The sequence below is a fragment of the Crinia signifera genome, chromosome 8 (assembly GCF_055691185.1).
Source record: "Crinia signifera chromosome 8, ASM5569118v1, whole genome shotgun sequence".
NCBI lineage: Eukaryota > Metazoa > Chordata > Amphibia > Anura > Myobatrachidae > Crinia > Crinia signifera.
In genome coordinates, this window is record NC_139224.1 from 22,879,992 (window position 1) to 22,905,417 (window position 25,426).

At 45.5% G+C, this 25,426-nt stretch overlaps 1 protein-coding gene across 8 annotated transcripts in view; it reads left to right on the plus strand.

The window, feature by feature from the left end:
- FOXP1 (forkhead box P1) overlaps positions 1-25,426 on the plus strand; it is a 552,073-nt gene that overhangs the window by 296,457 nt on the left and 230,190 nt on the right. For all 8 annotated transcript variants that reach the window (XM_083155991.1, XM_083155980.1, XM_083155981.1 and 5 more), the window contains one exon: positions 7,257-7,396. The gene's annotated coding sequence lies outside the window, so the exon portion shown is untranslated. The remainder of the gene's footprint in view (positions 1-7,256; positions 7,397-25,426) is intronic.

Here is a 25,426-nt window from a genome sequence, read left to right on the forward strand (position 1 = left end):
TCCACTGCCACCAATGACCCCTATTTATTTCTATATAATAAAACCACTGCCGCCAATGAGAAGGCTTCCCTAATTATATATATATATATATATATATATATATATATATATATATATATATATATATATAACCACTGCCACCAATAACAAGCCTTCCCTATATATATATATATATATATATATAACCACTGCCACCAATAACAAGCCTTCCCTATATATATATATATATATATATATATATATATATATATATATATAACCACTGCCACCAATAACAAGCCTTCCCTATATATATATATATATATATATATATATATATATATATATATATATATATATATATATATATATATATAACCACTGCCACCAATATAGATAGATATATATTGGAGATGATCCGGCTCTCCCTGTGTGGTGCCCGCTCCAAGTGAATGTGCGCTGGGCCACCAGCGCACATTGATTTGCGCCTATACTGCATTTTATAGGGGAAGCGGTCATCTATTAGAATGAACTTAGGTCTACAGTCATTAGGTCGACCCCACTAGGTCGACTGGCAGGAAGGTCGACCTGACTTAAGGTCGACATGGGCCAAGGTCGACATGACTTAAGGTCGAATTTGCATAAAGGTCGACATGAGGAAGGTCGACTGGTCATAAGGTCGACATGGGTTTTTCACTGTTTTTTGAGCCGACATGTGCCGACAGGCGATACGAGGGTCCGATTCTCATTGCCAACTGTGTCCATGTCGACTGTGTCGACATTCGGACAAAAAAACAGTGAAAAACCCATGTCGACCTTATGACCAGTCGACCTTCCTCATGTCGACCTTTATGCAAATTCGACCTTAAGTCCTGTCGACCTTGGCCCATGTCGACATTAAATCAGGTCGACCTTCCTGCCAGTCGACCTAATGGGGTCGACCTAATGACTGTAGACCTAAGTTCATTCTGACAGATGTACCGATTCCGTGTGTGTATATATATATATATATATAAATAATGACAAAGAAGGTGACACTCCCCCAGGCTTTAGTTCAACCCCTTTATTAAAATTTTGAATACTTTTTTTATTTCCCTGAAGTTTCTGTGAGAGATTTGAAATCTCTCATGCTGAATCTGCCATTATGAATCTCTGGCACAAATCTGTGTGTGTGTGGCTCATTATCTGAAAATTCCGTTTTTAGGGAAATCTCTTGTGCTGAATCTCCCGTTATGTATCTCTGGCACACATCTCTGCGTATGTAGGGCCCTTTACATTCATATGAATGGGAGCCTGCTGTAAGCGCAATGATAAATCGTGCGTATACAGTGGCGTAACTAGAAATTTTGCTCCCCCCAGCCAAAAAAGTTTCTGGCGCCCCCCCCCCCCCCCCCCATGCCCCTTAAACATTACGTCACACATCATAATGCCCCTTGCACTATATGCCACATGCCGTCATTAAACTTATTCTCCACAAATCTAAATGCACCTTACACTATGGCCTGAATTTCATGCCGCCCGAGTTCAGTGCAGTGCGAGATATCCGCTGAATTCTGATGTTTTTTAAAGGGGAATTAACTTACAAGGCATGGTTTTGCCTTGTAAGCTAATTCCCCTTTAAAAAAACGTCAGAATTCAGCAGACATCTCGCACTACACTGAACTCAGGCGAGATGTCCGCGGTCGACGAAGTCGCACTGCCGCCAGAAAAAGGGTGTGACCTCACTGAGAGGGGGAAAGGCTTATTGGGAATAATGCTCCCACAAGCCATGCCTCCCATTTTCATCACTATGGAGGCATGCTAAGCGCTCTGTGAGCTACTGGCATGCCCCCACCCCCTCAGACAGATGCTAACTCATGGACACGCAGACGGCGACAAACAGACAGATACTGACAAATGGACAGATCCTAAAACACGGGCGCTGACAAGTTGATACATGGACGCCGACACAGACACATATGTTGACACATGGACACTGAAAGACGCCTATACACAGGGATACGCTGACACACGGACTGCACATAGAGACACTGATGCTGACAGACGCTGATATCTAGAGACATAATACAGACACCCAGACACTGACACAAATATGCTGACATGTGATGACACAGACACTGACTGTTTTGCATACCACTGTAGAAAACCAGGTTTTGAAAGAGTTAACCTTATTGTGTTCAGCTCCTGTGCTGAAGCCTGTAGAAAGGGAGGGCTCTGTAACCGGAGTGCAGAGTGCAGGGGAATAGAAGGCAGCCGCTGGAGCAGGACAGTCAAGAACAGAAAGCAGGAAGAGGGACGATTCCTTAGCTGCCCAGCCTGCGCGGACGGAGGTTGTGTGTACTGTGTACACAGACGAACTTCCTGCCTGTAATGCTGCTGCTGCTGGGAGGAAGGGAGGGAGAGAGACGGAGTGAGACAGGATGGACCTTACCTCAGCTCTGCAGGTTAGAGTGAGAGGCTTCCGGCGCCCACGCAGCCCCCGCTCCTCCAAGCAGTGGCGGGGGCTGCCTTACACAAGTTACGCCACTGTGCGTATATAGGCTCTTGGCATAGGAATTTATTTAAAAATTAATGAAAATGTTACAGTGTGTGAATGCATATTGAATCCTGACTGCCGGCATCCTGAAAAGTATGCAAAGTATTTTGTAGGTCATTCTGATTCTGGTTTATTTCTGGGATATTCGCCGTGTGAGGGGGGGGGGGGCGTTTAGTTAGCTCGCAAAGCTGCAAAATTCGCAGCTTTGCGAGTCAACCAGAATGACCCCCTTTGACCGCCGGCATTCACACTGCTATGTTTTCAGCTCGGACACCTCGGGCAAGTTGTAATGCTGACCAAGTTTGGTGGCAGTGAGTGATGCTGACCAAACTGGCATGTTTTTTTGAAAGGGGCAATCACTCCCAGTGCTAAAATAGGCCTTGTAAGTGATTGCCCCTTTAAAAAAAAAATCAGGCAGCATTACATTTGACCCCCCATTCCTCTTTAAGGTTTCAGGTTACAATCATTTCGAATTTTGCACAGTGATACAGAACAGAACTTACTGTTGTGTTTTTTTTTTTTATTATTATTCATTTTATTTATGCATCAGCCCCACAGACATTTGTACCGATAGAATAGGGGGCATAAATGCACGAGCAATCGGGTGTGTTGAGCTCTTTAATGATGCCTGTGGAATGGAGTGGATTGGAACGGCTTCGCTCACTTACGTATTTATCCAACATTTATGTTTGTTTTGCAGTCAGACGATACCATAGAGAATCGGTGTGAATGGGCCCTAAAACATTTGTTTGCACCCAAAGCTCATTCTACTCCTATTGAGTTCCCGGCTTTTGGCGAACATTAGCCATGCATTTTTGTCAGATGACATACAGACGGCTTCTATCATTTGAGAAGTCTGACTGCTTATTAGGAAACGATTTCGGGACAGACCCCTACGACTAACAGACAGCTGGAGCAAGAAGAGAGGCTGCTTCTGTTAGCAAAACAATCACACATAAGCCATGAAAAAAAAAAAAGAGTTGTTGATACGTTGTAGCCAGCGCCAACGGGTTTTGGATTTACCCTTTTTGAACCGGCGTCAGGTTCCAAAAAGATTTTTTATATATATATATATATATATATATATATATATATATATATATATATATATATTTAAATATTACTGGGTTTGGAAAGCTGAAAAATAAATAATAAATCGCAATGGAAAATTTGCAGAGGATTGGCGGGAGCGCTAAACCTGGCTTATGAGCTGATCGCTATATTTATGTTGTGTTTATTTTCAGTAGGTTATAAATGTTTAGTGAAAAGCAAGTCTAGAATAGACGTTTGTTATTGTTTTTTTAATACATTTTTAAGATATTTGTCATCATGGGTGTAGCCTGAGCTCTAACTCATATTAAAAAAAAATGGCTTCCAAAAATCATTGTAACAGTGTCTTCTGGGTACCACTTTGCCTATGCTGTGTGGTCACAACTTATTGATCCTTCTTATACCCCGTTCTCACTGCAGCCAAATTCCCGGGTCTAGCATGTAGACCCGGGAATTTTCCTTTTAACACGGGATTTTTGGCAGTGTGAATGGGTCGCATATCCGGATTTCATACACGAGTAAAACCCTTCTTTCTACCCGCGTCTGAGATCCGGATATGCAGACACGGTTGACCCGTTCACACTGACGAAAAACCCATGTTTAAAGGCAAATTCCCGGGTAGAACTTCTTCACCCGGGAATTTGCGTTGCAGTGAGAACGGGGGTCCAGCGCAGCAGTCCCCGGCATTTTAATGCCGGGTAAAAGCCGTGTTTTTCTCACTCACAGTGAGAACATGGCATAAGATGAGAGCAGGGCACTGGGGTACAGGGGCAGCATGAGGGGGGGAGAGGTTTGGGTTGCTGAATTCACCGTTACTCTGGGCCCCTTGATGAATCTATGAAGGAAATTGACTAAGATGGGCGTTCTATTTCACACGGGATGTTGCTATGGGCAACCAATCAGATACTAACTATTATCTTCCAGACGTTGCTAAATAAATACGATGTAGGTTCTGTTTCGTTGCCCATAGCAACATCCCATGTGAAATAGAAGTCCCATCTTAGTCAATGTCCCCCTATATAGTAAATAATGCTAGTTCATGCATGATAATTTAGTCCTGTGCAGTATAATGTAACATATACATAATGTATAATTGAAACGCACAGTCTGGAACATGATCCCTAGAGAAAAAGGCAGTGGGGGTTTCCTCTGTGGGCCAGTCTGGACCTGCATGCTCCTGTTTTATTGATAGGCGATGCAGTAGCCAATCAGAGTAATTGACTGTTGGGTGTGAACGGAGATGATTGTTGCATCACCCTCTACAAAGGGAAACTACGATAGTGGATATATTATGTTTGATGTGGTTTTAAAACAAAAGAAAGCAGCTCGGACGGTGTAGTGGTCAGCATTACTGCCTCACAGCGCTGAGGTCATGGGTTCCATTCCCACCTTGGTCCTAACTGTGCAGAGTTTCTATGCTCCTCCCCGTGCCTGTGTGGGTTTCCTCCGGGTACTCCGGTTTCCTCTCACAATCCAAAAATATACTGGTAGGTCAATTGGTTTCCAACAAAATTAACCCTAGAATATCTGTGTGCATGTACATGTGGTAGGGAATATAGATTGTAAGCTCCACTGGGGCAGAGACTTTATATCTACCATTGATCTGCCCCATGACTATCCACCTATCTAAGTATAGCTGTCCAAACACACAGTTGACGCAGAACCTTTTCATAATCAAAGCTGTCAATCATATCATCTTGACCTCAATAGATGATTGACAGTTCAGCTTCCCAGGAGCTTTCTCTGGATGTCCTGGCATGTACATGATTGCTCTGGCCTTCGAGATTTGGGATTGGGTGCTCAGGTGGAGGTTACAAGTCACCACCATCCCAGAGGGCCTTGGCTGCTCAGGTAATCAGGCCCCACTGGCTTGTTCCTGCTTACCGGCGGTGAAGCGATTGGAGCTGTGTAATACGGAGGGCGATGAGTGTTCTCTGCATCCTGCTTTATAGATTAGCACGTTTGTTGAGTTTGTGATCTGGAGAACAGGAGCAGTCAGAAGGTCTTGGACGAACAATGCATTGTTGTTTGTGTACGTGGAAGAGAAGGGCGGGGTGCTTATGGGGAACTTCTTGACATGAAGGAACGTGTTAGATTTATACGTGTTTACTGTACGGAGTTTTGTATTGCAAACAAAAGTATTATCTGAAAACAAATAGGGAGAAAAGCTCTTTATCCGTATCACAGGCGTCTATAAAAGTGCAGTAAAGGCCGGAAAAATACTATTAACAGAAGTGGGGACTCGATTTATAGTAAATATTCTTTCTTTATTCAAATAAAGTGACATTTTATTGCTGACAAATAAAGGAAGATCCCATTGATTAACCTGTTTGTGCCCACAAACCATGGAGAGCATTTTAGTGGACCGCCTCTACTTTGTGTGGACTGGTCCACTCTCATCTATCGTGGAAGGAGCGATGTGTTCTGGTGTGATCTACAGACCACCTGCTTGGATTGGGCCTTGCATGGCGTACCATGTTATAACTACCGTCTACAAGAAAATCATCCTTTTGTGAAATAGTCATGGATTGGTGGATTTTGGGTGTGCGCTTTACTTCTCATTCCATTGCTGGGCTTATTTAAGTTGCACACCATACTTGCCGATAATGGAGAAGCCCGGAGAGGCCAGCCAAATCTCATGGCCGGGGGCGGGAACAAGGAGGCTGACTCAAAGCGCCCTCTCCCAATACACGCAAACGCCGTGTTTTGAGGGTCCGCGAGTAGGAGGCGGGTCTAAAATGGCGAAATTTGCATTCGTTTAGCCCCGCCCCCTCTCCACGGACCCGTGATTTGTGGTAAAAGCCGGTAATACGATCAGCGGAGAAAGGGGGTGCAGGGGCTCTGGCCGGGAAGAGGGAGACTTGCCCACCTTTCTGGGGGGCCAGGAGGCGGACCCAATTTTCGGGAGCCTCCTGGCCATTCCGGGAGGGTAGGCAAGCCTGGTACATGGTTTTTTTACAATAAGAAAATATAAATTGCTTATATATAAATCAAACATCGGTCTGTTTTTGTACTTTGAACGCACTTTTAAATCCATTTTTGAAACGTCTTAAGGTGGCCATACACACGCAGATTTATCTGCAGATCTGTCTGGTTGGAACAAAAACATGGTTATGGATGAGAGCAAATGACAGTTGACCATTTGCTTGGAAATGCTGGAAAACTGACAAAATGTCACTCATCCATAACCATGTTTTTGTTCCAACCAGCCAGATCTGAAGATAAATCTTACTAGTGTATGGGCACCTTTATGCTGATGGACGTGCAACAATAAGTGCCGTTATTGTGTTGCACATCGCAAGCCAAGTTCTCCAAGGTGTCTCTAGGTCTTCTGTTCACTTTTCTTGACCTTCACAAACTAGTGTTCATTATACCCAACCAATTAGCTCCAGAAACTTGACAGGCTGATCTTAAAAAATAGCAGGAGCTGATTGGTTAGTACTTTTTCTCTTTTCACTCTATCTCTCTCCAAGCTTTGTAATCTTCCCTCCATGCATAGGCACAAGGACGGTTTTAGTTAATGGACTTTGAGAACTCTGTCCACCCCCCCCCCTGATGATATGTCATTACTGATGTGCAATTGTAGGTTGCTATTCGAATATAAACTGTTTTTGTTTTGATTTTGGAACTGGCTTGAACGCGGTTCTGTATATAACATGACTCTTATACTGTTTTATGTCTTCTGTTGTAGAGTGTTGATGCCGATGGACTCATCCTGCTACTGGCCATGGTAACGGTCTGTCATGGATAGCATGGTGCTGTGATCGCAGAAGAGGCAGAAGTTAAACAGACCAAAGGGGTTTCCTGCATCTTGAAAACCAAAGCTACCAGGTAGAGGCTTTATACCATGAGGGGGATATAAAGATCTAAGTGATGTGATCCAAACATGTTGAAAGAGGACATGCCAATGCCAGACAGTAAAGGGCTGAACGCTACCCATGAGGGTTCAGACGGGTCGCTTGGTTGGAACTAGTAACCTCAGTGACAATGTAGGCATAGTGAAATGATGTGGCTTTTCTTATTGCTATTTCCTATTGGTTAGCACCAAAGGCACCCTTGGAGTCACCATAGTTTCCAACAACCAGATGACACAGAATGTGAGAGATTTTGGAAGAAATCTCCAGTTTTTTTAAAGTGGCAATCATCTACACTTCAAAATCAAACTGGTTTTGCAGTGTTAATGATTGCCGCTTTAAAAAAAACTGGAGATTTCTTCCCAAATCTCTCACTTTCTGAATATCTCACCCTATTAAATCTCACCCCTAGTTTCTGTGCCAGCTTCCTAGCCAGGACCTTGGTTACAGGGTGAGATGTATCAAACCTGGTACAGGGCACAGCTTCTAGCTTTCATTTACCTAGCACATTCCATTATGGATAGGCCATTTCTGATTGGTTTCTATGGGCTACTTCTCCAACCGTCCCCTTTGGAAAGTTTAATGCATCTTGCCAAGTATCTCTGGTTTTCTGTCGTTCCCGCTGCTGCTCAACCTCATAGAACCAGCCAAGGCAGTGGCTAGTCTGCTTTCTAGGTGTGGATCAAAAGATTGGCAGGGTGAAAAGGTTGACGTGGAATGGTCAACACAGAAATGGTTGACGCAAGATATTTGGGATGTCATTTTGTATATTTAATCTTATTGGGGGGGGAAATTGTGCCAATTGTCTATCATCCAGATCCCCTTCTCTCGCTGATGGAACGTAAGCCCTGGCTAGACACTTGCTGGGGTCATTGACCTTTGATACTTAGGGGGGTATTTAATCTCCTGATGCTATTTCCGACGGGGGAAATATCGGCAGGGCCCTATTCAATGCTGTCTTCACCGACAGCATTGAACAGGGATCTCGGCAGAACAGGCCCCACTTCACAAGCAGTCGGGCCCTTTGTGCCGAGAATGTCCGTGAATTGTCGAGCTCCCGGTCGCAGCACAACTGTTTATGGCCATATCTTGCGGCCACACCGCCTTTTCGGCATTCGGAAGATGGGACATTGAATCCCGCCTGCCGAGCTGACGTTGAGCCGGCCGAGAACAGGACCGGGTCACATCTTTCGGGCCAGCCCGACAGTCGTGACACCGGATTGCATATCCCCCTTAAGCTCCGTACACATGGTGCAATATATTGCTCAGTGTCCTGTTTTCATCAGTGACCAGTCGCTGATGAAAATTAGACACTGCCGGGGGAACAGCTGACTGCCAGGGGAAGCCGCTGGTCGTAGGAGCATTCTCCTCTGAACAGCGACCACCCCAGGGCTGGTCGTGGGAGCACGCTCCCGGCGACCATGCCCCATACACACGGGGATATGGTCGCTTAGCCACCATATCCCCGGCGATTATTGCTAAAATCGCACCTTGTGTACGGGGCTTTGGAGTTACAATGATGTCCCATATTTCTCTGCCATGATTGGGCTAGCCGCTAGACCCTTGGTTCCCAAACCCCTAATAGTTCAGGTTTCCAACTTACCCAGTCGGAGCATTGTGTGGATGTTCTAGGGTCACATTTTAAAAATCTACAGGTGACCTGGAAAACTGGAACTTTAAAGGTGTGTACACGGTGCGATGTGGCAGCAACCGGGACCCGGCTGGGGTGGAGTGGTGGCGCATAAGGGGGGGGGCAGAGGCCATGCTGCATTGATCTAGCTCATACAGATGGGGTGCAGTATGCGTTGGGGCACCATCACCACTCCGGTAGCTGGGTAGAGAGTAGCACATAACACAATCATTTGTTTCTTGTAAACTTGTTTATGCTACAAACAGTTAACAGGATTTTCTGAGATCCTTCTTTTTTTTTTCTAGTATTAATAGGACACTGAGTAATTCCAAGTTGGTAACTGCACATTGCTGTTTATAAGCAAACATGGCACTGTGTAAACAAGAAGTTCTGGTCTGTAAACCAGTTTGATTTCATGGTGGTCAGCAGCTGATGCATGTAATTTACAACCTTTGCTGCTTCTCTGAATGTCAGAAGAATGACTGTTTGTTTGTCTTAAGTTCTTCCCGGCTGTTTATTTTGTGATACATTTGCCTCTTCCCGAGAGCGGGCCCCATTCTCCGCCCTTGTGCTGTTTACACTAGTCCTGCCCGGAGTGTCACCTACAAATCTGTTGATTATTCCACCTGGTTAATGTTAAATTGATCTTGCAAAGATGGCATGTTTGTTCATAAACACCGATGCTGGACCTCTTGTTTACCGTACCTATGGCAGCAATCGCTTATCAAACAAATACTGCATTGTTTGCGGGTGTGAGAGGCGCTTTATCCGGAAAGGTCTGGAAGAAACTTGAAGGCTTGGAATTTTAGTTTTCTTGATAAAGCAGAAAAAAAAAAGGGTTTGTCCCTGGAACGAGCTTAAAACACAAATATTTTACTTTGTCTTATCGCAAAGCTCAATGGAGGGGATAGGCATATATGCGATCGGCGTGGCAGCGTTTACCGGCTCAATAGGCAGCAAATCTACGCAGCCTAGCGAGCATGTCTGAATAAGGCCCAATGTTCTTTTACCATAGTTTAAAAAGGGCTACAACTACAGGTGTTTTAACGTAATTATATCAAGGTATATATATTATAATTATCATATATGTTTGATATTCTCTATCTGTGTTATACTTTGGGGATGGCAGTGTGGGGGATGTACACGCCCACAGGTGCTGACCACACCCACAGCACAAAAATCACACCCCCTCCAATTCAAGCAAAAGGCCCTTGAGCATATTCGGCATCAGTCCAGTGTGGCCTTGAAGTCCCATGCAATTTCCCCGGCAGCAGGATCGCATACAATACAGTCCACTCTGAAGGCCCAAGCTATGCTAAAGCGACCGCTCACAAAGCTGCAAATTCCACTATCTGATCCAGGGGTTATAGAAGAAAACAAATGGAATTACAAACATGCAGTGGATAAGAGGCGGCCTCTAGGCCAGGGCTGGGCAACACCAGCCCTCCAGATGTTGATGAACTACACATCCCAGCATGCCTTGCATCAGTTTCAGCATGGCCACATAGCAAAACTAATGCAAAGCATCCTGGGATGTGCAGTTCATTACCATCTGGAGGGCCGGTGTTGCCCAGCCCTGCTCTAGGCAAAGACCTGTGTGGTTGTCTGCATGTATATTATGTTATGGCTAATGCTGGAAAAATTGATAAAATCATTCAAGTATTCTTTCTAAGATCTGGCCACCGGGGGTGCTATTACTGCATTTGGTGTTTACACCAGAGTTCTATCAGCTATATAAAATCATTAGGGTGCGTCTATTGAATTAAATAGTCTAATACTGCGTACACACCATCTGGCAGTGTGACCCAGCAATGCAGCAATGGGATTTAATGATACACAGGGCCGTTTCTAGACAATTTAGCTCCCAGGGCGAAGAAATAAAAATGCCCCCCTCCCAATACATAATAAGGTAGTGAAGAAATTGGGCATGCCGAAATAGGGGTGTGGCTTAATAAAAAAGGGGTGTGGTTTGATATAATGGGTGTGGTCTTACAGGAAAACAATTCCCTTACAACTCACTTTTGCAACCTGCATGACCAAACATTGGTCACTGCAGGAATTGTCATTGTCCTCCCGCACTTAGGGCCTTATTCTAGTTCACTCTTTCTGAAAAAAAAATCCTTCTTAGATGGACAAAACCATGTGCACTGCAGGTGGGGTAGATGTTACTTGTGCAGAGAGAATTAGATTTGGGTGGGGTTTTACTTCAAAATGAGATCTATATTGCAGTGTAAAAATAAAGCAGCCAGTATTTACCCTGCACAGAAACAAAATAACTCACCCAAATCTAATTCTCTCTGCACATGTTACATCTGCCCCCCTGCAGTGCACATGGTTTTGTCCATCTAAGAAGGATTTTGTCAGAAAGAGAGTGAACTAGAATAAGGCCCTAAAGTTGGCTGAAGGCCACACAGTGACATAAAAACATAAAGGCCCACACAGTGATGGCAATTACACAATACTCCCCACACTCTAATGCCCATTACACATTATGCCCCACATCATAATTCCCATTGCGCCACTGATGCCCATTTCTGATATGCCTCCACAGTGTGACACATATATGCCCCCACAGTGCCAGAATATGCCAGCAGCAGCAAAACTCACCATTGTTGCTGCTGTCGGGGAGAGCAGAGTCTGTGTCCTGACTCCTTCAGTGCTGTCTGTCTCCGGGTCTCCCCCTCCAGTCCCCTGCCACCGCTGCTGCTTCCGTTTGGAGGGGAGGGGAGAGCATTGCGTGTCTCTCCTTCCCCTTCACTGTGTCCCTGACTGTGACTGGGCTGTCAGCCAATCATACCTCGGAGGCTGGCTCCTGATTGGCTGGCAGCCCAGCCACAACAGTGAGGGGAAGGAGAGACGCGCAATGCGCTCCCATCCGAAGGGAATCAGCTGTGGCGGGGTGGGGTGCTGCCGGGCGCCCCGGCTTTTAACAGAGGTGGACAAGCCGTGCGGCGCCCCGGGCGGCTGCACGGCTTGTCCGCCTCTAGAAACCGCCCTGATGATACATCACACAGTGGTGTGCTCAGCTTCAAAAATATAATTTGGGCCTCCTCCTCTACCCCAACCCAAGAATTCATTGCTGGTCTGGGCAGCAATGGTCCCCCATAGTCTTCAGGGGCCCCGGTGCAAGGCACCTGGTGCACCAGTGACATCACACCCGCATTATGCACTATACAACCATGTTGTATGTAACAACTCTCCATCAGTCCTGGAATCGTCTAATGGGACCATCCAATCAATAATGATGGCTATTATACACTGTGTACAATACATATTCGGCCTGATTCAGACCGGTTTGCTAGGCTGCGTGTAATGTGTAGCATGCGAGGGGATGTGTACGCGAACAAATCCCTACGCTTGCAGGCGCAAAATCATATGATGGTCTCTCACCATCGAATGATTTTTCTGATGTTCACTAATAAAAGTGAGTCTAGACGGACTCTTATTATGCCCGCAGATTGACGAATTCAGTGCGGGCGCTGACATCCTGTGGTGTCAGCCTCCCACCCCAAACAGGCAACGCCACACCTGCATCTGCAGGGGTACACCCTGCGTTTTTATGGGGACGCCCATAAAACGCTTGGTGTTCCCCCTGCTGCCGCCTTCTACCCGCTCTTTACTTTCCTCTCCCCGAACATTGGAGGCGGGTCCGAATCGGCCCCATTGTTCCGATCGATATATCTGTATACAGATTATTTTTGCATAAGCATTTTGTTAAATATGCAAGTTTTCTGCAGTCTTAAATGGCTTTACCGCACCCACTTGTGTGACGCTCTGTCCTTACGCTGAAGGTCGCCCTGCACAGGCGTATTTATACACCAGAGCCTGTTGTACTCCCATCTTTGGGAGTAACACTGCTTGGGCAGTTCTGCATGCAGGTCATTGGGCAGAACGTGTGCGTGCGAAGAGCGCCGTGTTTTTATTGTTCTCTGTAATTATCTGCTGTGTTTACTATTTACAATGCTGATGCAATCTGCACACTGTCAGCACCTGTCACACAAAACTACTGTGTGTTCTCGTATTGTTTTGTAAACACAAACGGGAGGAAAAACAGATTACAGCATCTGAATTATTTGCTTCCTATCTTGTATGTTTGGTTTGTACCGGATAGGACGCGCTCACATTATCTGGCGATCTAACAGAAGATTTTATATTGCGTATTATAAATAGTATTTTGTATTATTTCGGCAGATTGGCTTGTTGTGTATACAGCGTATCTGTAAACAAGGATAAACAGGGCTTTCAAAAAAAATTGCATTGTTATTGCATATACGTACAATATTTAGCATATGTCGGTGTTTGACCCCCTCTTGTATCGTATATTTATGTTAAAGAGGATTCAAGGGGTTATTTGATACATGGTATAACATCGTGACATACGTATACTAGCATCCTTTTATATTATTACCTAATGGATCATTTATCCTGTTCTATAGATTTTGGGATTAAGGTTTATTTTTAGTTTCCACAACGGGATGGGCTGCTCACTGTTGCCTTCTCTCCCGGTGTTACCTGACCTTTCCACTTCATTTTTTTGCCCAGCCCTTCATTTCAGTGCTCCATATATTTTGTATTATGCTGATTAAGATTATTTTTCTTAGCGTTGGAAATGTGCAGCCAGTAGACACTTCTGTGGTACGGAATAGTTCAACTGTAGGAATAAGGACAGATGAGACAATTGAAGGAAGGGTGGGCACCAGCACTTGTATTTGAACAGTGTGGTTTGACTGGGAGTATATAAGCTACAATCCAAAACCTGATAGAGCTGAATATTACTGTGTAGCATCCAGACCTCTGTCACAGTGGGGAGGGGGTGGGGGACATTGACCTATTAGCCCTAATGAGGTTATACCTGCATTGGTTGCTTTTTTTTTAATTAATACATTTTTATTGATAACACATTGAAGAATGAGCGTTGTGTCACAGTACATTTGAATAAAATTAAGATTACAGGTACAATGAGCATATTATTATCATATTTGCCTACCCTCCCGCTTTTTAAATCTTTCTCCCGGTCCCCCGGAAAGTCCCGGGATCCTCACGGTTTTTCAGCCTTCTTGCTGAAAAATTGGACTGCGCAAGCGCAAATTTCTGGGGGCAGTTGCCAGCAGCAACCAGCGCAATGTCATCAGGGGGGTATTCAATGTGAGGGTCATCGCAGTCGAACTTGCTCGACCGCCGTGACCCAGTCCCGTTCTCGGTCGGCTCAACCGAGAACATGCAGGCCGGATACAATGTCCCGCCTGCAGCGGGACGAGAAGGGGGCATGACCGTGAGTTGCGGCCGGGAAGAGGCGAGCCGCATCCGGCAGCTCGTCACTTCCCGGCCGTTCTCGGCAGAATGAGCCCAACAGCTTGTGATGTCGGGCTCGTTCTGCCGAGATACCCTGCTCAATGCTGTCGGGGAAGACAGCATTGAATAGGGCCCGACGGGAGATGCTCGCCGGCAATTGAATACCCCCCTAAGTGTTTGTTGAATTCGACTGATAGACAAATTATATTTTGGGTACTAAGGAGCTGAGAAGAGTCCTGCCACTTCAATAATCCTGCTGAGCCTACAGTGAGGTCTAGTTTTTTCTCACAAAGTCATAGAGAATCGAGGTAGAAAATGTTCTGCCTTTTCTAAGAATGATCAGGGCATTGAGTGTACTCAGCCTTCGGGAGATCCGCTAACAATTTACATATAAAACTTTGCATATATATATAAAGGTGAACTGGTGTGGTAGATATCAATATTTATAAGAGGTCATTTGACAATGATATATTTTTAATTTCTTATATCCAATTTATCAGGCATAAACAGTAAAATATGTACCCTCAGTCCAGAAGAGATAGTTTACTCTCGTGCGTCCAACATATTTTAGTGTTGTTTATAATAAAAGTTAAATTTTAATTAATTCAACCATCAAATCTTTATTGCATAAGTGTGCCCCAAAAACCTGTTTGGGTTCCCTGTAGTCAACTCTCCTTGACTTCCCTCTTTAGTTCAGCTCTGAACTCCTCTTTGGGAGCACCACCAACCGCATACTGCTTTCAAATTGTAGACCAATAAGCAGTTACTATGTTGGTCCTTTTTCAATTTCCTACTTTCAAAAATGTAACCTGTTTTTTCCTCCAACCTGTGCTATTCCACCCAGCTCCAAAAGTACCAGACGGAGTCCCAGGAGGTGCCAAGTTCAAAATACCCCATCGGCAATGCCGCCCCGAGTATCAGTATTGTGAAGTACAGTGGAAAAAATTGAGCATGTGTGTAATACCCAGATTTTCTACGGGTGCTACGCCATGCCATGTAGTGTGTAAAGTTAGCCCTGGTCTCTTGTGAAATTGATGAGAGCGGTGAATGTAATGTAGTATCAGGGTGAAAAGCTTTATCATACAGATGAAGTGAGCTTCATCCAGCGGGGGTCTGATGGTCGGATCTCCAACCGCCAGCCCCCGTCAGCCGCCGGAAGGAGATGCGCGTGCATCCCCTTCCAACAGAGCTCACCGCCGTTTCCCAACGCTTCGTCGCCGGTCCCAGGCGCTCGCTGCCACTTTCACGCTCCCCCACAACCCTGCCCCTCTCCCAGAAGCGGAGACGGGCAGGGTTCGCGTCCCCTGCCGGCAGGAAACTGCCCTGCGTCCCAGTTAGATGGAGGGCCATCTCGCCAGCGGGGGCATTCTGGCGAGCACTGGCTGAGAGGCCTTACGCCCCTGGCCTGATGAGAAGATAAATATCTAAATATTTTGAAATAGTGAAAATATTCGACAAATATTTTGTTTGGGGGTGAATCCCACCGACACCAGCATGCATTGCCGACACGCTAATGTCCCCGCCACCTCCTAATTTAAAGTTTACTCAGGGATGCAGGGAGATAAGACTATGCTGCCATGTGTCCAGCTAGCTCTTACCGGTCCCTGCAGCGCTGAAGGGGTTAAGGGTCCAGAACGAGTTGCACTGCTTGCCTTATATAATATATGTGAAACGTGTTTATAATCGTGATGAAAGCTGTGCAGTGTCTGGCATTGTCACGCCATTCATATTACAGAAGAAGGAACCGACAATTGATGGCCGTAGTGCTTTGGTGGCGTCAAGCCAAAGAAATTCAACTTTTACTCCATCCAGCCGAGGAGTGTGCCAAACGGACGTGTCTGATATAACGCTGCGTGCTCCTAAATATCTGCACATATTATACAGCAGACTGAGGCTCCCCGGGAGGTGACTGGCTTCTGTAACACTGTAAATACCATTATTCCCGGCTATGTCTCTTTCATATAAATAATGCAAATGGAATACATACTGTATATACTTTCTAAAGGCAGCATAATATCATTTTTGTCAACTGCTGTAAATAGTTAAGCTGGGTACTCTCTATACGACATGCGTCACCGAGCGATCTAGCGCTTAAATACTGAGTGATATCATTTAGTGAGTTCACTAGGACCGAACAGTCAGATATTGATAGGGATGTGTATCTTTATGTGCGTCCTTATACTAAGAAGTAATGGATGAGTTGCGTGCGGTCAAGAATTGGGTCCCTCTGTGTCTGGCCGCTGGCTGTGTACTGTCTCCCGATTACGCCCGTAGGATTAATGCTACTGCAGCGGTAATGCCTCCACATGTGACCCAGTCTGCATCGCTCCAGTTTGGTCACCCCAGTTGACAGAGACTTCACAGTTGCTTAACTATAACGTATAAACTGGAAAAGTAAAGTGGTTGCCCTTAGCAACCGATGGGCTTCTGGCGCTCGGTAACCTGGTTTACAGCAACCAAACAGATTTCAATGATTTAGTCATTAACAAGAAATCCTATTCTAGTTGTATATACAGGTCGAGTATCCCGTATCCGAATATTCGTTATCCGAATTATTCTGAAAACCAGACATTCCAGAAAGTGAAAAAAAATATTTTTTTTGCTAAAAACTCACTGGGGACATTTGTAACAGCATCACTGGGGACATGATATGTAACTGGCACTATATATGTGCAAGACAATGATTGCTTGGCATTCAAATTCAATATCTGAGATACAGTAGTACACACATTTTGTTTCATGTTTTGAAACCTTGTTTTTTGAACAAATAAAATATATTTGTGTGTATTTTATGTGGTAATAAAATATATTTGTGTGTATATTATGTGTTTATACAGCATAAATGCAAGATACTTCAAAATACATCATTGAAATATTAAAATATTCCGAAATACGGAATAATCCGTTATCCAAAATTCTCCTGGTCCCGAGCATTTTGGATAAGGGATACTCAACCTGTAGTACGCGTTGGAAAATGATCGGTAGGTTCTGACTGGTACAGATATAGCACGGTCTTCGTACGGCCACAATGTCGCACCCCGATGTCGTACCTGCTGCCACATTCGTGCATCAAAGCCACAACCGCAACTGAATAGCATTAGGACGGCACTAGGTCTAGCGTATCGCATCCAAGTCGCGGATGTGATTGGTTGCAGGCCGTGTTGGAAAATTGACAGAAGCTTATTGGTTGGTGCTTTATCTCTCTCCATTATATCTCTCCAATCTTTGATACATCTCTCCCTCCGTCCTACGAACACCGATAACGATCTAAGGTTTTGGCTGCATAGTTAAACATACGAGCGATGACCCTTTTCTACATTTATATTTAAAACACAGATGTATAGAACCTTATTATTTATTTTTTCTTTCCGTTTTTTTTTTTGTTTTAATATTATAACCCCCCCCCCCGCAAATATTTATTACCAGTCTCTCAATCTCCAGCACGCATAACCCAATTACCACCCAAATGGATAATGTCGTTAAGCCTGGGAAAGTAGCCGGCACCCTTGCGAAGCGCGCTAATTCCACCATGTTAAATGACATTTCAGATTTTAGGTTCACGTCTAGACGATCTATACTGTAAAACAGAACTGATAGTGCATTAATCACCCCTTAACAACAGGTAATATGCATAATTTATGACGGTATAATGCTATCTTTTTGATATTTATGATGGATAATGCTCAGTTCGCCCGTTGTGCCGCTGCTTAAAATTATACCAAAAGGAAAATTAATGAGAAAGTAGATTTATGACTTTCATTTGTTTGTCAATTCGGAAATTAATTGGGTGTTAATTTTAGTAGTCCCTCATCAGGCCAGGTCTGTAGGCTGTGTGTGCTATGCCGGGCGTGCGTGGAGGCCAGCCTCTCATTTACCGCGGGTCACAAGCTTTGCATACATTAAAACAGCCCCGAGGCTTACGCTCTTGATTACTTCTTGAACTGCCATGTACGCCTTCCTGTTATAATTATAAAAATTCAGTGCAGGGTAATAGTAAGTGCACAAATCCCATTGTACATTTCATTGCACATGTCCAGCTGCGTGTGTGCGTGTGTCTAGTGAGGGTTTTATAGCGTGTTAAAATAGAAATTGTATTTGCCTCTTTGTTCCTCACTTTTCATGTAATTTGTCCTTGTGTAGCTTTCTAATATGTATGTGTGTATATATATATATATATATATATATATATATATATATATATATATATATATATATATATATATATATATATATATATATATATATATATATATATATATATATATATATATATGCTACACAAGCAGATTGCTGCTCCTGATACATTAATACTGCTTTCACATTGCAGAAATGGGTAATGACACGGTATTCTTAAATGGGACTTTAAAACGGGTCTGAGCCTTGAGACCTTTCACATTGCAGGTGAAAACCGTTTTAAAAATCATTTAATACCATTCAAACATTCAACCCGTTTAACCCCCAAGGGACATGTTTCAAGCCATTGAAATAGAGCCGTTCACACTGCCTAAAAAACGGCTTTAAAACGTGTAGGACTCTGCTTTTTAACCGTGTTGAAATACCGGTTAACTTTAACCGGTAAATCAACTCTGGCACTTTCACATTGCAGCCTTAAACGTTTTAAAATGGGGAAAAAAACGGCAATATACCGTTTTAAAAGTGCGATGTGAAAGGGGTATCAGTTACTTAATATTTGCGGCTAACCCCTGAAAACAACAGCAAATATAGCCACAAATATTGATGATAACTGGGCCCCTTAGCCTTATAGCCCATTTGTGTTAGATATTCTGGGGGAAATTTAATAGGATGAGAGATTCAGAAAGTGAGAAATTTTGTTTTTGTTTTTTAAGCGGCAATCATTTACACACGGCAAAACCAGTATGATTTTGCAGTGTAAATGATTGCTGCTTTGAAAAAACCTGGAGATTCCTTACCAAATCTCTCACTTTCTGAATCTCTCGTCCTAATTTCCCCAACTGTGTTATATACAGGTGTGCCCACGTACATCCAGCCATCTTTAGACAACCCTTATAGTCATTGACATGCTGCAAAGGGGGTCTTTTTTTTGTGCAAAATTAAGCGAATAGGACGCGCAAGCAGCTTCTAGGGTGGTTTAGTTGTTTCGGGCACCCATATCTCCCATCTATGGTGACACAGGAGCTACTGTATTCAGTTAATTGAGTGACCGGCGCATGGCTGCATTCTCACAACTAAAATGCATGCGATTGTCGTCCAGTACGGCACTCGCTCCCAGCCCAAAAGCCATTCTACACGCAGATATACACGCGTGACCACGTATGGCAGCCCCTGCCCCAATGGTACCTACAGATTACATACTGTAAGAAAGTCCACCCATTGCCTATTTACAGTGTGAGCAGCCATTTCTGAGTGGATATTGAGCCGGTCAATTCACTAGTACAAGGCATCTTGTACGTCAGCCAACTAGCGCTTTTGGCAGTGGATATGGGTACGCAGGCACACTTTGACCAGTCTGTGGCTACACATCCAGCTGCAATGCATTGTGTGTTCTGACACCCATCTATCATAGCCAGAAAAATATGCTACATTACTGTAATTCATCTGCGCGATAGGACCAAACTGGCGAGCCTTCACCAACCACACGAATCAATGAGTCTTGTGCGCCTGTAACCCTGTCACCAGTTAACACACTGGACCAGATGCACTAAGTTTCAGAAAGTGATAAAACGGAGAGTGATAAACAACCAACCAATCGGCTCCTGCCTGACATTTTTCAAACACACTCTGTGACATGGCAGCAAGGAGCTGATTGGCTGGCTGTTAATCACTCTCCATTTTATCACTTTTTGAAGCTTAGTGTATCTGGCCCCCTGTCATTCCAAGGACCATGTTTGGTTGGTACCACCTCACTGCGTACCACAACATACCGCATATCTATCCGCCCTTAGAATACCCCTCTTCTTCTTTGAGGGACCATCTTCCTTGTTTGGAAAGAGCAGTGACATAGAGGGAATTAGTCCGGCCCTCCCCTGTACATTATAGTACAGTACATAAGATGTACTAACTGTCACCAATCCGTACAATTCTAATTGGAGCCACAATACCTGCCACTAGGTACTAGGTGCCCGTGCATTCAGCATTCCACCAAAGAGCCGTTTCTTTATCCCTTGCTGGTAGACACGGGCTGGGATGTTTTCTCCTCCGCGATTACACTCCGTGCCGTCTGTTGACATGGCTTCTCCGAACAGCAAAGATTTGATCCACCGCGAAGCTCCCTTGTACGCTTTGATACAGCTTAGTCTTGTGTTAAATTATTCAGAAATAATTATGGAACATGGTGTAGGTTATATGTTTTGATACAGCTCTGGGTATGGAATATAATTTCCAGTTATCAGACTAACAGTATGACATTAGCACAGATTCATGTGTGTGAAATTGATTTGCCACTGAAAACTAGTGTGGTCAAACACCTAGTGTCGTTCCGAGTTAATAAGGTTTTTCATTAGTTTTGGTCGATGGAACCATATTTAAAGGTACAGATCCAGAACACAACACAAAACAAGACCAGATACCGCCTCTGTCTGTGTTCATTCAGATGTGTCCTATGAACGGCGTGGAGTGTTTATTGGAACATCGACAGGGACACGTCGGCCGAATTTGCATTGTTATTAGGTTTTAGTTATAACACACAAACGTGTTCCACGGCGCTGTACTGTGGACCTTATTCTGGTTGACTCGCACGGCTGCGAATTCGCAGACCATCGAATGATGTGGAAGGTGCACGCATATCTAAGTGACTCTCGGGTCACTTAGATTTGCCCGCACATTCGACACGAGCTGGGTGGGCAGCTGACATCCGTGATGTCAGCTGCCCACCCCCCGCACCCGCGTCACTGGGCAATTTGCATGGGGACGCCCATGATATGCTGTGCGTTCCCATAGGCGTATCCCCTGGACCGCCGCCCCACACCCCCTTCCTGTAGTCTTGGGGGTGTGCGCCTGGCGAACACTCTGTACGCTGTAGCCGCGCGCACCCAGTGCATGCACATGTGCAGAAATGCGCATTTAACAAACATCGTTCTCACATGCGAGCGTGGGGACCAGAATAGTCCGCCGTGTGGGATTCTGTGTATCGCCAATGACCGGAAGTGTCTTTGTGCCAAACGGATTTATCTAAATTTGTACTTAATTTAAGCAAAGGACTTTCCCAACAAAATCTCATTCCAGCGCACAAATGTGATTAGGGAATTCGATATAAGGGATTCCAGATCCGGCATGCATTGGCTGCGTACAGTGGTGTAACACTAGCAGGTGCAACATGTGGCTGTGTACAGTGGTGTAACACTAGCAGGTGCTACGTGTGGCTGTGTACAGTGGTGTAACAGTAGCAGGTGCAATGTGTGGCTGTGTACAGTGATGTAACAGTAGCAGGTGCAATGTGTGGCTGCGTACAGTGGTGTAACACTAGCAGGTGCAACGTGTGGCTGTGTACAGTGATGTAACACTAGCAGGTGCAACGTGTGGCTGTGTACAGTGGTGCAACATGTGGCTGTGTACAGTGATGTAACACTAGCAGGTGCAACGTGTGGCTGTGTACAGTGATGTAACACTAGCAGGTGCAACGTGTGGCTGTATACAGTGGTGTAACACTCGAGGTGCAACGTGTGGCTGTGTACAGTGATGTTACACTAGCAGGTGCAACGTGTGGCTGTGTACAGTGGTGTAACACTCGAGGTGCAACGTGTGGCTGTGTACAGTGGTGTAACACTCGAGGTGCAACGTGTGGCTGTGTACAGTGGTGTAACACACACAGGTGCAACAAGTGGCGTAACACTAGCAGGTGCATCCTGTGGCTGCATACAGTGGTGTAACACTAGCAGGTGCAACATGTGGCTGCATACAGTGGCGTAACACTAGCAGGTGCAACGTCTAGCTGCATACAGTGGTGTAACACTAGCAGGTGCAACATGTAGCTGCGTACAGTGGTGTAACACTAGCAGGTGCAACGTGTGGCTGCGTACAGTGGTGTAACACTAGCAGGTGCATCCTGTGGCTGCATACAGTGGTGTAACACTAGCAGGTGCTACGTGTGGCTGTGTACAGTGGTGTAATACTAGCAGGTGCAATGTGTGGCTGTGTACAGTGGTGTAACACTAGCAGGTGCAACCTGTGGCGGCAGACAGTGGTGTAACACTAGCAGGTGCTACGTGTGGCTGTGTACAGTGGTGTAACACTAGCAGGTGCAATGTGTGGCTGTGAACAGTGATGTAACACTAGCAGGTGCAACGTGTGGTTGCAGACAGTGGTGTAACACTAGCAGGTGCTACGTGTGGCTGTGTACAGTGGTGTAACACTAGCAGGTGCAATGTGTGGCTGTGTACAGTGGTGTAATACTAGCAGGTGCTACATGTGGCTGTGTACAGTCGTGTAACACTAGCAGGTGCTATGTGTGGCTGTGTACAGTGGTGTAATACTAGCAGGTGCTACATGTGGCTGTGTACAGTGGTGTAACACTAGCAGGTGCTACATGTGGCTGTGTACAGTGGTGTAACACTAGCAGGTCCTACATGTGGCTGTGTACAGTGGCGTAACACTAGCAGGTCCTACATGTGGCTGTGTACAGTGGCGTAACACTAGCAGGTCCTACATGTGGCTGTGTACAGTGGCGTAACACTAGCAGGTCCTACATGTGGCTGTGTACAGTGGTGTAACACTAGCAGGTGCTACGTGTGGCTGTGTACAGTGGTGTAACACTAGCAGGTGCAACGTGTGGCTGCGTACAGTGGTGTAACACTAGCAGGTGCATCCTGTGGCTGCATACAGTGGTGTAACACTAGCAGGTGCTACGTGTGGCTGTGTACAGTGGTGTAATACTAGCAGGTGCAACGTGTGGCTGTGTACAGTGGTGTAACACTAGCAGGTGCAACCTGTGGCGGCAGACAGTGGTGTAACACTAGCAGGTGCTACGTGTGGCTGTGTACAGTGGTGTAACACTAGCAGGTGCAATGTGTGGCTGTGAACAGTGGTGTAACACTAGCAGGTGCAACGTGTGGCTGTGAACAGTGGTGTAACACTAGCAGGTGCAACGTGTGGTTGCAGACAGTGGTGTAACACTAGCAGGTGCTACGTGTGGCTGTGTAAAGTGGTGTAACACTAGCAGGTGCAATGTGTGGCTGTGTACAGTGGTGCAACACTAGCAGGTGCTATGTGTGGCTGTGTACAGTGGTGTAATACTAGCAGGTGCTACATGTGGCTGTGTACAGTGGTGTAACACTAGCAGGTGCTACATGTGGCTGTGTACAGTGGTGTAACACTAGCAGGTCCTACATGTGGCTGTGTACAGTGGCGTAACACTAGCAGGTCCTACATGTGGCTGTGTACAGTGGCGTAACACTAGCAGGTCCTACATGTGGCTGTGTACAGTGGTGTAACACTAGCAGGTGCTACGTGTGGCTGTGTACAGTGGTGTAACACTAGCAGGTGCAACGTGTGGCTGTGTACAGTGGTGTAACACTAGCAGGTGCAACGTGTGGCTGTGTACAGTGATGTAACACTAGCAGGTGCAACGTGTGGCTGTGTACAGTGATGTAACACTAGCAGGTGCAACGTGTGGCTGTGTACAGTGGTGTAACACTCGAGGTGCAACGTGTGGCTGTGTACAGTGATGTTACACTAGCAGGTGCAACGTGTGGCTGTGTACAGTGGTGTAACACTCGAGGTGCAACGTGTGGCTGTGTACAGTGGTGTAACACTCGAGGTGCAACGTGTGGCTGTGTACAGTGGTGTAACACACACAGGTGCAACAAGTGGCGTAACACTAGCAGGTGCATCCTGTGGCTGCATACAGTGGTGTAACACTAGCAGGTGCAACATGTGGCTGCATACAGTGGCGTAACACTAGCAGGTGCAACGTCTAGCTGCATACAGTGGTGTAACACTAGCAGGTGCAACATGTAGCTGCGTACAGTGGTGTAACACTAGCAGGTGCAACGTGTGGCTGCGTACAGTGGTGTAACACTAGCAGGTGCATCCTGTGGCTGCATACAGTGGTGTAACACTAGCAGGTGCTACGTGTGGCTGTGTACAGTGGTGTAATACTAGCAGGTGCAACGTGTGGCTGTGTACAGTGGTGTAACACTAGCAGGTGCAACCTGTGGCGGCAGACAGTGGTGTAACACTAGCAGGTGCTACGTGTGGCTGTGTACAGTGGTGTAACACTAGCAGGTGCAATGTGTGGCTGTGAACAGTGGTGTAACACTAGCAGGTGCAACGTGTGGTTGCAGACAGTGGTGTAACACTAGCAGGTGCTACGTGTGGCTGTGTACAGTGGTGTAACACTAGCAGGTGCAATGTGTGGCTGTGTACAGTGGTGTAATACTAGCAGGTGCTACATGTGGCTGTGTACAGTGGTGTAACACTAGCAGGTGCTACGTGTGGCTGTGTACAGTGGTGTAACACTAGCAGGTCCTACATGTGGCTGTGTACAGTGGCGTAACACTAGCAGGTCCTACATGTGGCTGTGTACAGTGGCGTAACACTAGCAGGTCCTACATGTGGCTGTGTACAGTGGTGTAACACTAGCAGGTGCTACGTGTGGCTGTGTACAGTGGTGTAACACTAGCAGGTGCAATGTGTGGCTGTGTACAGTGGTGTAATACTAGCAGGTGCTACATGTGGCTGTGTACAGTGGTGTAACACTAGCAGGTCCTACATGTGGCTGTGTACAGTGGTGTAACACTAGCAGGTCCTACATGTGGCTGTGTACAGTGGTGTAACACTAGCAGGTGCTACGTTTGGCTGTGTACAGTGGTGTAACACTAGCAGGTGCTACGTGTGGCTGTGTACATTGGTGTAACACTAGCGGGTGCTACGTTTGGCTGTGTACAGTGGTGTAAAACTCGCAGGCGCACTATTATATTCTCCCTCTTTGGCCACAGTGATAGTAAAGTAAGTTTTAAAAAAAAATCATGAAAATTCATGTCAACCTTTTTCATGTGTCGGCCTTCTTCTTGTCGAGCAATAGTGGTTGACCTTTTGACTGTCGACTTTGACACGGTCGTCCTAATGACCGCATTCCCGGTATAAAACCTCTGTGTCGCACTAGTGGCA